The 11,422-nt window shown below is 37.3% G+C and overlaps 1 protein-coding gene across 1 annotated transcript in view; it reads right to left on the bottom strand.

Annotated features, from left to right (window-relative positions):
• LOC311086383 (integrin beta-1-like) overlaps window positions 1-6,855 on the bottom strand; it is a 24,503-nt gene extending 17,648 nt beyond the window's left edge. The window contains exon 1 of the mRNA XM_084119257.1: window positions 6,549-6,855. The gene's annotated coding sequence lies outside the window, so the exon portion shown is untranslated. The remainder of the gene's footprint in view (window positions 1-6,548) is intronic.
• Window positions 6,856-11,422: the final 4,567 nt, after the last annotated feature.

The following is an 11,422-nucleotide window of genomic DNA, read 5'->3' on the forward strand; positions in this document are numbered from 1 at the left end:
TTCATACTATGTTTACATATGACTCAGTAAAGCCCTGACATTCGGTACTATTTATTTAATGAATCATAACGATCGTATTATTAAACACGCTATTATTATGTTTGAGACATCAACCACTGGTCGATGACCATAATGTTTGTATAAACTGTAGGTAACAACTGGTAAAATGTACATTTAGGTCATAAAAACCGTAATATTTTCTTCTCAGCCATGTCAACAATTATCCGTCAGTGAAATCTCCTCCCATCTGTTGTCTGATTGGCCTTTCGCAAGGATTCCTGGGTAGTTAAAGTGCGTGGAGCCTGCTTCTATGCGGGCTTCGCGGAAGACCGCTTCAAGGGTACAAAGGGGGCGCTGCTGAGCACACTTCAGAGCGGTAAAATGCTGAATGGGACGGCCTACGGACTCGTAGACTCAGCGAGCACGCGCAATTCAAGTCCACGAGACCGAAAGTCCGCATGAAGTGCGCCATTTGGGACAGGGCCTAATACTCCAGTCTTCAGTGTCACATGAACCTTCTAATGTGCTGATTTTTTTATCATCACTGATGAAAACAGTTGTGCTGCTTAATATTTTTGTGGAAACGACAATACATTTTTTCAGTACTCTTCGATAGATAGAAAGTTTAGATAGAAAGAACCACATTTCTTTAAAATGTACAAGTCTGTACTGTGACTTTTGATCAATTTAACGCATTTAATGCGATAAATAGAAGTTTTTAAAAAAATCCTACTAAGCCTAGATTGTTTAATTGTAGTGTAGGTTTACAGAAACCAATCAGCATTCAATCAAGTCCACTAAAACACATGTGTTCATGAACTAAAGCATCCACTGAAAACCAGTCTTTGAAAGATATCATCATAGTAATAATAATAATAATAATAATAATATTCAAAAAAATCTTTGAGCTCTTTTATCTCAAACCCAGTGACATCATAGTAGACTCAATTTCAAAAATAAGCTCCTCAATGCACAATGTACTCCAAGTGACCTCATTGGTCATGTATTTGACAGATCCTCATTTATAAGTCTCGCTGGCGCAGAGGCAGATTGAGCTGCGAGACAGCTGCTTCTTTAGCCTGCCGTTTTATTCTCAGTGGTTCTGTGTAACACTATCTTCAGAGAGTATGTGTGTGGGAGAGACCGAGTCAGTTCTCAATTCAGCCTTGTCTGCCTTCCCCAAGGCTGTGTTGTGTGTCAAGGCCTTGAAAATGCAGCCCTGAGGTCTGGGTGTTTCTAGATGTAAATTTAGTGTGTGTGTGTGTGTGTGTGTGTGTGTGTGTGTGTGTGTGTGTGTGTGTGTGTGTGATAAACACTCCTTCAGCTGCCTGGAGCGTCTTTGATACTTAATGTTCCAAAGCTCTGCCCACATTAACCACACACCAGTCAGATCACAGTTCTGCTTCAAGCACACATTCTCTTGGCAATGTTTAGCACAAATACATGTCAATAGCACAAACGTTATGGTAAGAGAGAAATATGAACAGACTGAAAACTTATTATTTTCAGTCCGTATTAAAAACAAAGCAACTCATTCAGTAACCACTCTGATAGATTCAGTTCAGATTAAATTTGAATTAATTAATTGATTGAATTGTCTTTTGAACTATTCATTAAAAGAACTTGATTCAAGAACTGTAATTTGGGAATCAGATTACACTGGTTGCACTGTTTTTGATTCACTACAAAGAACCAATCATAAGATTAATTTTTACTACTACTTTTTATTTTATTTTTTATTGCATCACATTCAATACAGACTGCAAGCATCACTAATACAAACACATAAAGATGTGTCAAAACTGTATGCCTCTCAGTTGGAACTTTAAAATGGTCTCTTAGCTTTATGATGCTTTTAAACAGGAATTCTTAAATCGCTGTTCTCGGTTATCCACTACTTGATTATTTAAGTAACTGTCCCGACAAACATGCACACAGAGTGGCCATTAACCCTCCACAGCAGGACGGCCATTTCCTTAATTAAACTGCCTCACCCTGCCAACCCCCTCCATCACACGCACATTGCTGAGTGACCGGCAGACAGACTGGGGAAACTCCACCTTCACAAAAGTGAGGCAGACTCACACTGCAGTAAAGGCCTTCCTAATACGTTAAAGGTACAGTGTCAATTTCAAATATCCTAAGCAAGGCATTCATATGTTGATATACCATTAAATGAAAACATTATCAGAACATTTGATCAGCCAGTCATATCAGCTTCTAGATCAACCAATGGTGTGAGTTTTGGGGCGGGGCCTTTTCTTTCAGAACAATGGCAGACAGAGGAGTGTGTGAGAAACGGTTTTGTTCTAAACCCCAACTCTAAGTATATATATTCATTCTGCATGTAACTCATTGAGCATCTATCCATCCATCCATCCTTAAAACTCTCAGGTTTGTAGCTTTTAAAACTACTTCAAACTCAAAACTCTTTCGATCTTATAACTTTCAAACTTCAAGCTTTTTAAACTGCTTTAAACTTTCTAGCCATGGCCAAAATAAATGTACTTCATCTATTTATAGGGGTGTAACGATACCCTAATTTCACGATTCAATACATATCACGATACTGAACTCACGATACGATATTATTGCGATACTCCAAGACATATAATAAAAGGTTAAGAAAAAATGTACTGTTGATTAAATGCTAAATTTGATATAACATTGTGGGTGTAAATGAATAGGCTTGGACAATGTTGACACCAGAATAAATATATTCATGATTCTGAACCTGAAAATACAGAATTATTTTAGATGAATATGCTTCCACTCTGTCACTGGCTAGATATATTTAAAATAATGTAGGCCACTTTTTACTGGTAACATAAGACTTATAACATAAGCATTATCAGGACCCACTAATATTCCCCCATTATTATACATTATATTCAACATAATATATTGTAGTTTAATGTAGTACTGACTCTGAAAACTTAAATTTTTTCTCACAGGGTAATTTTTATTTTGGGTGAACTATTCACGATACATATTGTCACCATCCACGTTGCATTTTTGTATTGCGATATATTGTGACACGATATATTGTTACACCCCTATCCATTTATAATGCTGTTCACTGTAGCAGAAATAACAGACTTTAGTTTTAAACTAGATTTTAATATAAATGTCCGCTTCCTCTTCACAGTAAGCTGTAACTATTACAGCAGATGCAACCCTCTTAGCACTTTTAGAAAAGTCTAGCTCTAGGCCCTTTAGATTATAATGACCAATTTGTTTTCAATGCCTGGCTGCCCTGCCCCCATTTTATCTCATTGTTAATTTGTCATAACAGCTGAGGCGACAGGAAGTGAGTCAAAACAACAGTCTGGAGCAAAGAATACATATCAGAATCAAACAATCTGACTCAGTCTCTACACTCACCTTTATGACCAACACTGACCTTTGATTGTCATATCTGCAATGGCAGGTTACATGATGCCAGCCTGCTTACAGTATATAGATGCCAAAAATAATGGCTGACCCTGAACACCCACATCAAAGGATTAGTTCACTCCAGAATTAACTCACCTCCATGTCATCCAAGATGTTGATGTCTTTCTTTCTTCAGTCGAAAAGAAATTAAGGTTTTTGAGGAAAACATTCCAGGATTTTTCTCTATATAGTGGACTTTAACAGGAACCATGGGTTGAAGGTCCAAATTGCAGTTTCAATGCAGCTTCAAAGGGCTCTACACGATCCCAGCCGTGGAATAAGGGTCTTATCTAGCGAAACGGTCTGTCATTTTCACAATTTTTTTTTTAAAAACTTTATATACTTTTTAACTTTAAAAGGTCACACGTGACGTAGGCGGAAGTACAGACCCAGTCCCCGTTGAAGTCCGCTATATGGAGAAAAATCCTGGAATGTTTTCCTCATGAACCTTAATTTCTTTTCGACTGAAGAAAGACAGACATGAACATCTTGGATGACACAGGGGTGAGCAAATTATCAGGAAATTTAGATTCTGGAGTGAGCTAATCCTTTAAAGTTGCGATGAAATGGAAGCAGCAACATTTTTTCCGTATTATGACGTACATCCAAGTGTAATAACAGGTTATTGAAAATAAAAAGGTAGGGAGACAGACATTGGTTGTTAACTGAATTTTGAAATGGCAAATGAGCTGGTGGCAGGGGCAGTTTTAATTGGACTAAACAAAGTGTCATTTTCACCGGAAAATCCAGTTATGACATTTTAATTAAAAGTTACGAGGTCAGGAAAAATTTAAAAAGGGGGGGGGGGGGGGGGGGGAGAAACATACATAAATAAGTCTTTCACAATATAACATGCATTTAGAAAATAGATGCATTTTCATTTAATGCTGACTTTAACATTCAGCACTTGGTGGATCTTATAAATCAACAGTCTTTAATTCATTAAAGCTGTATGATTCAAACACAGACTCTTTATCCTGTTCCCCTTATACTGTATGTTCAGATCCAACCCCTTTCTTATCTCTCGCAGTGAAAAACGTTGCTGTTAACAGAGCACTGCCAAGACACAAACGTGCGCACACATGTACAAACACACAGGAAAAAAATATATCCTAAATATGTCCTTACAAAAATGTACCATTCAGTCTTCCATCACATGGTTTTATAAATCTTTGTATAGAGTTGGTACTCTGCAATTCCTACCCATGTAAAATTTTTATGTCGACAACATTTTACATTTGTTGTAATTTTTTTATTTTAGCCATTCCAAATTACAAATAACTGATATTGCAACTACAGCTTTGATATTAGGCTACTGTTACTATTAAACCATAATAAATATGGACCTCCCTTGAAACAGTGTACTAAGCTTTGGATTTTGTCACTTTTTTTGTTTTGTTGAGTCTGACATTAAATTCCCAATTTTACTGTAGCAACAACAGCTGTAGAAACAATAGCATTTTTGGCAGACTACCATTTTCTATAAATGTTCTGTCAGGATATGCAAGCAGACATTCCACCCTGCAAAAACTAATTTCCAGGAGATTTAAAAAAATATATATTATAAGCTACTATTATATTCATTCAAGCAAATCGCATAACACGGGATCGTTCATTCGATAGTATTCGTACGCCGAAAGTGATGTAGTTGAGTGTGACGAAAAAAGAGTCGAGTCTCCAAATGCAGGTAAGAGACACATTTAAAAATGTATAATACTACACCAGTTCAACAATACAGTCAACAATACAACAATACTTTAGCAGTCACCTACATGTAGAGTACTTACAGATTACTCTTGATAACAGATTACACTTAATTGTAACGTCGAAACATGCATTTTTCCTGTAAAGCTGCTTTATGTATTGTAAAAAGTGCTATAAATTAATATGAATTGAATTAAAAGGTGCACTCTATTTTTATTTTGCTTGCTAGTCAACAGTTCTACGTTTCTACGTTACAATTAAGAGTAATCTGTTTTGTGTCATCTGTAAAATGACACAAAATGACATCAATGCAGCATCATGAAACCAATTTTCAGTTGCCACTGCAGGAATGTGCTATTTACAGTTAGCCAAGATTAATTAAAGAGCAAAATAATTTAACTGGTCACGTGACGTTGCCCCGTTGAGGCGACCCACTCTAAGTACAATAAATCAGCTTTTATTAGGCTGAAATCTTGAATTAATGTACGTGAACATAACTTTAAAATATACATCAAAAGCACTCTTCATACTTTTATATGGGAAACATTTTAGTGAGAAAAAAATTACTGTGTGAGTGCAACTTTAAGACATCCGGCAAAAAATACAACATTCTTCCACGCGATCACGTGACCCGAATATGTTGGGTTGGATGTGAGAGTTAATGCAGATCCGCTGTGGGATCTTTCCTTGTAAAATTGGCCCGTTAGCATTCCACAGATCTGCCCATGTCTATAATGCCATGATTCAGTTTCTCCTAAAACATCACAATGGACGAGCATGATACTTTTCATCACATAACCGCAGCCATATTTATTTCTGGTGCTGTAAGAATGCCAAACTTCTCCCAGCCGATGCGCTATGAAACTCAATTATATGATTCTTTAATGTGTTCGCATCCGCCAGATCATAGGTGGTCTAATGTGTTCAGCATGTCCTAAAGAGGATCATGACTCACGCAAAAACGGCCACATCATTTCGACTTCCAGCAAGGCATATTTACACAAGCAACTACCAAATAAAGCATTGTTTATGGGAAAGTTAACCCCCCACAGCCCCCCTCGGACCCGACGCGATTCTCTCAGGCTTGGACCTGGAGATGACTTACAACAACAGATGTTGGCGACACATAAGACGCAACAAATAGATCAAAGATAACAGACGTCTTGGAAATACAGCCTGAAGGGACATTGTTTGCATATGATCTGTGAAACACGTTTGGGGCAGATCCACGTCTGTCCTTTGAAGTGAAATGGATGGGACAGGATCCCCACCCAAAGTTCGTGACCCAAAGATCCTTTTCCAGATCGAACCCTAAAGCTCATGGTTTATCTCAAGACAGTAAGAAATACCCCTTTCAACAAAAGGCCCTAAACCAAAGTTCTTTGAAAACGTATTGTGATGACCCTTACCTTAACACGTGTTCCCCGGCAATTCTTCAATCTTTCACACGCTCTTTTAAACCCACATTTGTTATGGAAATAACCCTCCGACAACGTTTGGTCCAGTTGCCCGTCCGTGGAGTCTTTGTTTCCGTGGGGCACTTCGAATCAACAGCTGGTTGCAAAGTACTAAAACACGCAATTCCTTTGCCTACAACAACCAAATCTTGGATATTGAGGGAAATAAAAGACTAAATGTGGGCAGAGAGTCCAGCTCGCCCTTCCACACTCGGCGTGTCCTCGGTCCGGATGGGGGGGTAATGTGTGTTCGGTAGACCGTGAGATGGGTTGGGTTTGCAGTGGCAGCCTCTCCCTTCCTCCGCCCACAGGAAATAATGATAATGTTTTAAAGGTCCCGTTCTTCGTGATCCCATTTTTCAAACTTTAGTTAGTGTGTAATGTTGCTGTTAGAGCATAAATAATATCTGTAAAATTATAAAGCTCAAAGTTCAATGCCAAGCGAGATATTTTATTAAAAAGAAGTCGCCTACATCGAAAGGCCCGTTTGGACTACATCCCTCTACTTCCTTCTTTAATGACGTCACTAGAACCGTTTTTTGACTAACCTCCGCCCACAGGAATGCTCCCTCAACTCTACCGAAATTCGTTTATGTACTTAAACTTCTTATAACTTACTGTGTTTACTCAGCTCTTACGGTGATTTTCTGAAGTAAAACTGACGCTTCATCTTTTGTGTGATGTAACGTTACAATAAACTTTATTAAACTCATCAGTATATGTTTGATCATCATTCAGACAGCAGACTTGTAGGCTATTAATAAATAATGGATACATACAAGCAGATGACAAATACGTTATAATAACCGTAATTAAACTACTAAACTATACCTGTTTCATCTCTATACAGCACTCTGACTCTGTAGGCATTATTGTCCGACTCGAAATGAACACCGTTACTGAGAGTTTCTGATATTATCATTCTGTGAGATGAAATTGTCCTGACAGACTGAGCGCGAGCTCGTGAAGCTCCGCCCCCTGGGTCGTCCAGCAGCAGCTTATTTGCATCAAAGAGTATAGAAGCCTATAAATACTATAGCAGCTTTAAAATATTATAGAGGTATTACAGAACATCACAGAAGTATGTTATGTTCTGTAATACCTCTATAATATCCTAGAGCCGCTATAGTATTTCTATAGTAGTCTTATAAGTACTTCTATAGTAATATTTTGTCCCAAAATACTATTTTCCTAAGGGTAATTAGGCCATGCATAACCAACACATAGACGTATATTTTCTGTCATTTAACGTCGGTCATCCTCATTAATGTATTTGAAATTGTTTTCATATTTAGATATGACGGCCAGAAAAATTAAGTTATGTTAAGTTTTTGTTATGTTAAGTTTTTCAGTGCCATTGACTCCCATTATTTTTCGGCGTTTTCCTTCAGTTTTCAGTCCATAATGGCGGCCGCGCCGTCACGTCATGGGGGCAACTGTTGCTATGGAGCGTTCTATTGAGTTTCGCCTCTTGGGCTTCTATACTCTTTATAGTTTGCATTTAAAGGGCACACACTAAAACAGCGCGTTTTTCTGTGCCCCAAAAAATGACAATTTAAACATGCTGTAAAAAATGATCTGTTGGGTATTTTGAGCTGAAACTTCACATACACACTCTGGGGACATCAGAGACTTATTTTACATCTTGTGAAAAGGGGCATAATACGGGACCTTTAACACTCCATCCACACTGCGACCAAACTGTGGAGAAGATTCTGATTCAAATGATTCATCTAAGTGATTCGAGTCTTTTGAATCAATTCACAAAAAGATTCATTCAGCGACTTTCTGCAGGACGCAGACGGTGACAAGTATTTTGTATATTATGAGCGAGCCATTTTACTGGAGGAGTTGAATCGGTCTCCAGTGGACCGAAACAAATGTATTTAGAGTACTTAAGCGGTTTCCTCACAACAAACAACTGAGATCTTTTTTAATTTATTTTGAAAGCTGCCGCGCATAGCTCTACGTTACCTATAAAAAAGCAATAGTCTATTAAGAATATTAGTCGGCGATCTTTATATATGCGCTGTCTCGAGCGTTTTCCAAACAAATGATGCTACAAACAACAAGGACAATATTTTATCGTCTAGTTGGAAGCTGTAACTTACATTGTATCTAATTTCACAGATAAGATTCTTTCATGAAGCTCATAACCCGGTTTACACTGGCTCATTTTGTCTGTTCAGTTACAGACTTTTCCCACCTCGAGCAAAAAAATGCTTTTTTTACTGGATGCTATGCGAAACGCCTCGAGTGATCCCGCATTTAATACCGTGTTAGAGAACCATAGACTGTAAAAACGTTAGAACGTTCTCTGTCTCATAATACAATGTTTAGTTTTTCTCAAATCTGAATGATTATGGTCGTATCATCTCAAATGTATTGATTATAGATAGTGCCAGTCTACTTTTGATCAAGGTTTCACAGACAGAGAGCTCCTTTGTTTACTTTTTTAATGTACAAATACAGTTCAACTCGGTTTTATTGCTGTTCAATGATCAGTCAGGGGTGCGTTTCCCGAAAGCATCGTTGGCCAACTATGGTCACAAGTTCATCGCAATTTCCATTGAACTCTATTGGTAACGAGGGAACTTGCGACCATAGTTGGCTAACGATGCTTTCGGGAAACGCACCCCAGAGCGTGAGAGTCTGGACAGTTTCCGGTGCGTGTGTCCCAAATAAGATGGACTGATTAGACGTCATTACTCACCAGTGATTAAGAACTCATATGGGTGATTCTTAGACTATGGGCACTTTTATGTACTTTGGTCATATTTTTAAAAATACATACAATTTTGGACAAAATCCTCTTTCTTTTTCAAACTAACAATAAAACCTCCTTAAAAACTTTTTACTACCTTTCTATTATGATTTCTTCATACTTTTCAACCTCCTTATAGGTGTCAAAATCACTGTTTTCTCCTTGTCGCACACCCAGACTTTTTAACTTCAACAATGAAAATACAGTTTAAAAGTATGACTTATCTGGTAACTATTAATATACTTAAATTAAGCACTAGTAAAATAATTAAAATACATTATAGTATTTAATGTGAGACCACCATCAATATTACTTTTTATACAAAATATAGCTGTCGCACAGTATTGGTGTCATTTCCACCACAACACTGTAATGTCCCTTTAAAAAGTTTGTGTGAAAGATTGTTTAGGTGGTTTCTATGGAAATGTTCAGAGACATCAGAGCACATGTTGGACATGGAGGCAATTTTAAATTTTCATCAAGAACAAATAAGAAAAATCAAGGTAAATATTGCTTGATCAGTTAATATATTTATTCTACGTCATTTCCAAACATGCTGTACCTTCAAGGGTGTTTTTAAAAAGTTAAAAATTTTAAGTTAAATAAGAGTATTTTACATACATGAAATGCTAAGTATTAATTCAAAGCTAATCAGTGCAGCTATCTTCCATTTTTTCACAAAAAACTACAGAAATGTAATTTCCACCACAGTCATTTCCACCACACTGCCCTCTGTGGTGGAAATGACAGCATGTGGTGGAAACATGCTGTACCTTCAAGGGTGTTTTTAAAAAGTAAAATTTTTTAAGTTAAATAAGAGTATTTTGCATGCATGAAATGCTGAGTATTAATTCAAAGCTGATCAGTGAAGCTATCTTCCCTTTTTTCACAAAAAACTACAGAAATGTCATTTCCACCACACTGCCCTCTGTGGTGGAAATGACAGCATGTGGTGGAAATGACATTTATGATTACAAAGTACAATTGATATGGATTGCAAGAGTATTCTCTTGTAAGTTATTCTGTTTTTAAATAACAGCTGTATATAGAGATGTGGTGGAAATGACATTTGTTCATTGCAGGTCGGAAAAAATGTAAAATATTAACAATTTCTCTTGTAATCTAAGTTTGTCCTCTTACAGACCTTAAAACTAGACAAATTATTTAAACTTATGAGACTGTGTTACGTGACTTTTGAACAAGTTTTTTTTAATCAACTTCACAAGCCTAAAAGTGCCCCTAGCTGAAGAAACGCCCATATACGAGGAAAAATTAACTTTATGGAACTAGTCAAGAAAACTGTCCAAGCACTGATGAGCAAACCCCCCCCCCCCCCCCCCCCCAAACCCCCCAAAAACAACACAAACTGTCATTATAAGGGCGACTGCTGTGGTAAAATGCTATCTGCCTTTGCATGCAAACAGCACCTGGTGTGAAAATATGAACCGCAATGCATTTCCTGTAGCTTATAGTTCACTTGAGAAACTTTACATCACTGTCCTTTACTAAGTCTCTTGTGTGTGGAAATTCAAATATGATTTGAAAATACCTTAATAAACACACACGCACACACACACTTGTTTCATTATATTAGTGAAGACATTGCATAGACTTTTATTGATTTTTTTTATCAGGTTAATGATATTTTCTATTGCCTATATAGACACAGTTTAAAAAAACAGTTACTGTTTTTTTTTTTTAAAATTCTCTTCACCAGCTTTGCATAACAAGAGAATTTATTTTTTTTTTTTTTAAAGATCTTTGACAGGGAGGTTGCCGATTTACTCTAAAAATAGCTGTGGAATGACTGGACTTCATCTGGCTTGATGTTGAGGAGCAGTTCACATTTAGGACATTCCTGAGAGAGGGGGGAGAGAGGGAAAAATAATAAGAGAGGAGAGGAGGAGAGATGACAGTCATTCTATGGATAGACATGATGGTGTAGGCCTACTAAGAGTTTGACTGTTAGTGGAAAGAAATATGTCAACCATATGAGCCAGTGTTTACAGACGGACAATGATGAAGGTTAACTGGAATGAGATCATATTCCAGTGCTCACCCA

This window comes from Abramis brama, assembly GCF_963993115.1.
Source record: "Abramis brama genome assembly, chromosome: 7".
In the NCBI taxonomy this organism is placed as follows: domain Eukaryota; kingdom Metazoa; phylum Chordata; class Actinopteri; order Cypriniformes; family Leuciscidae; genus Abramis; species Abramis brama.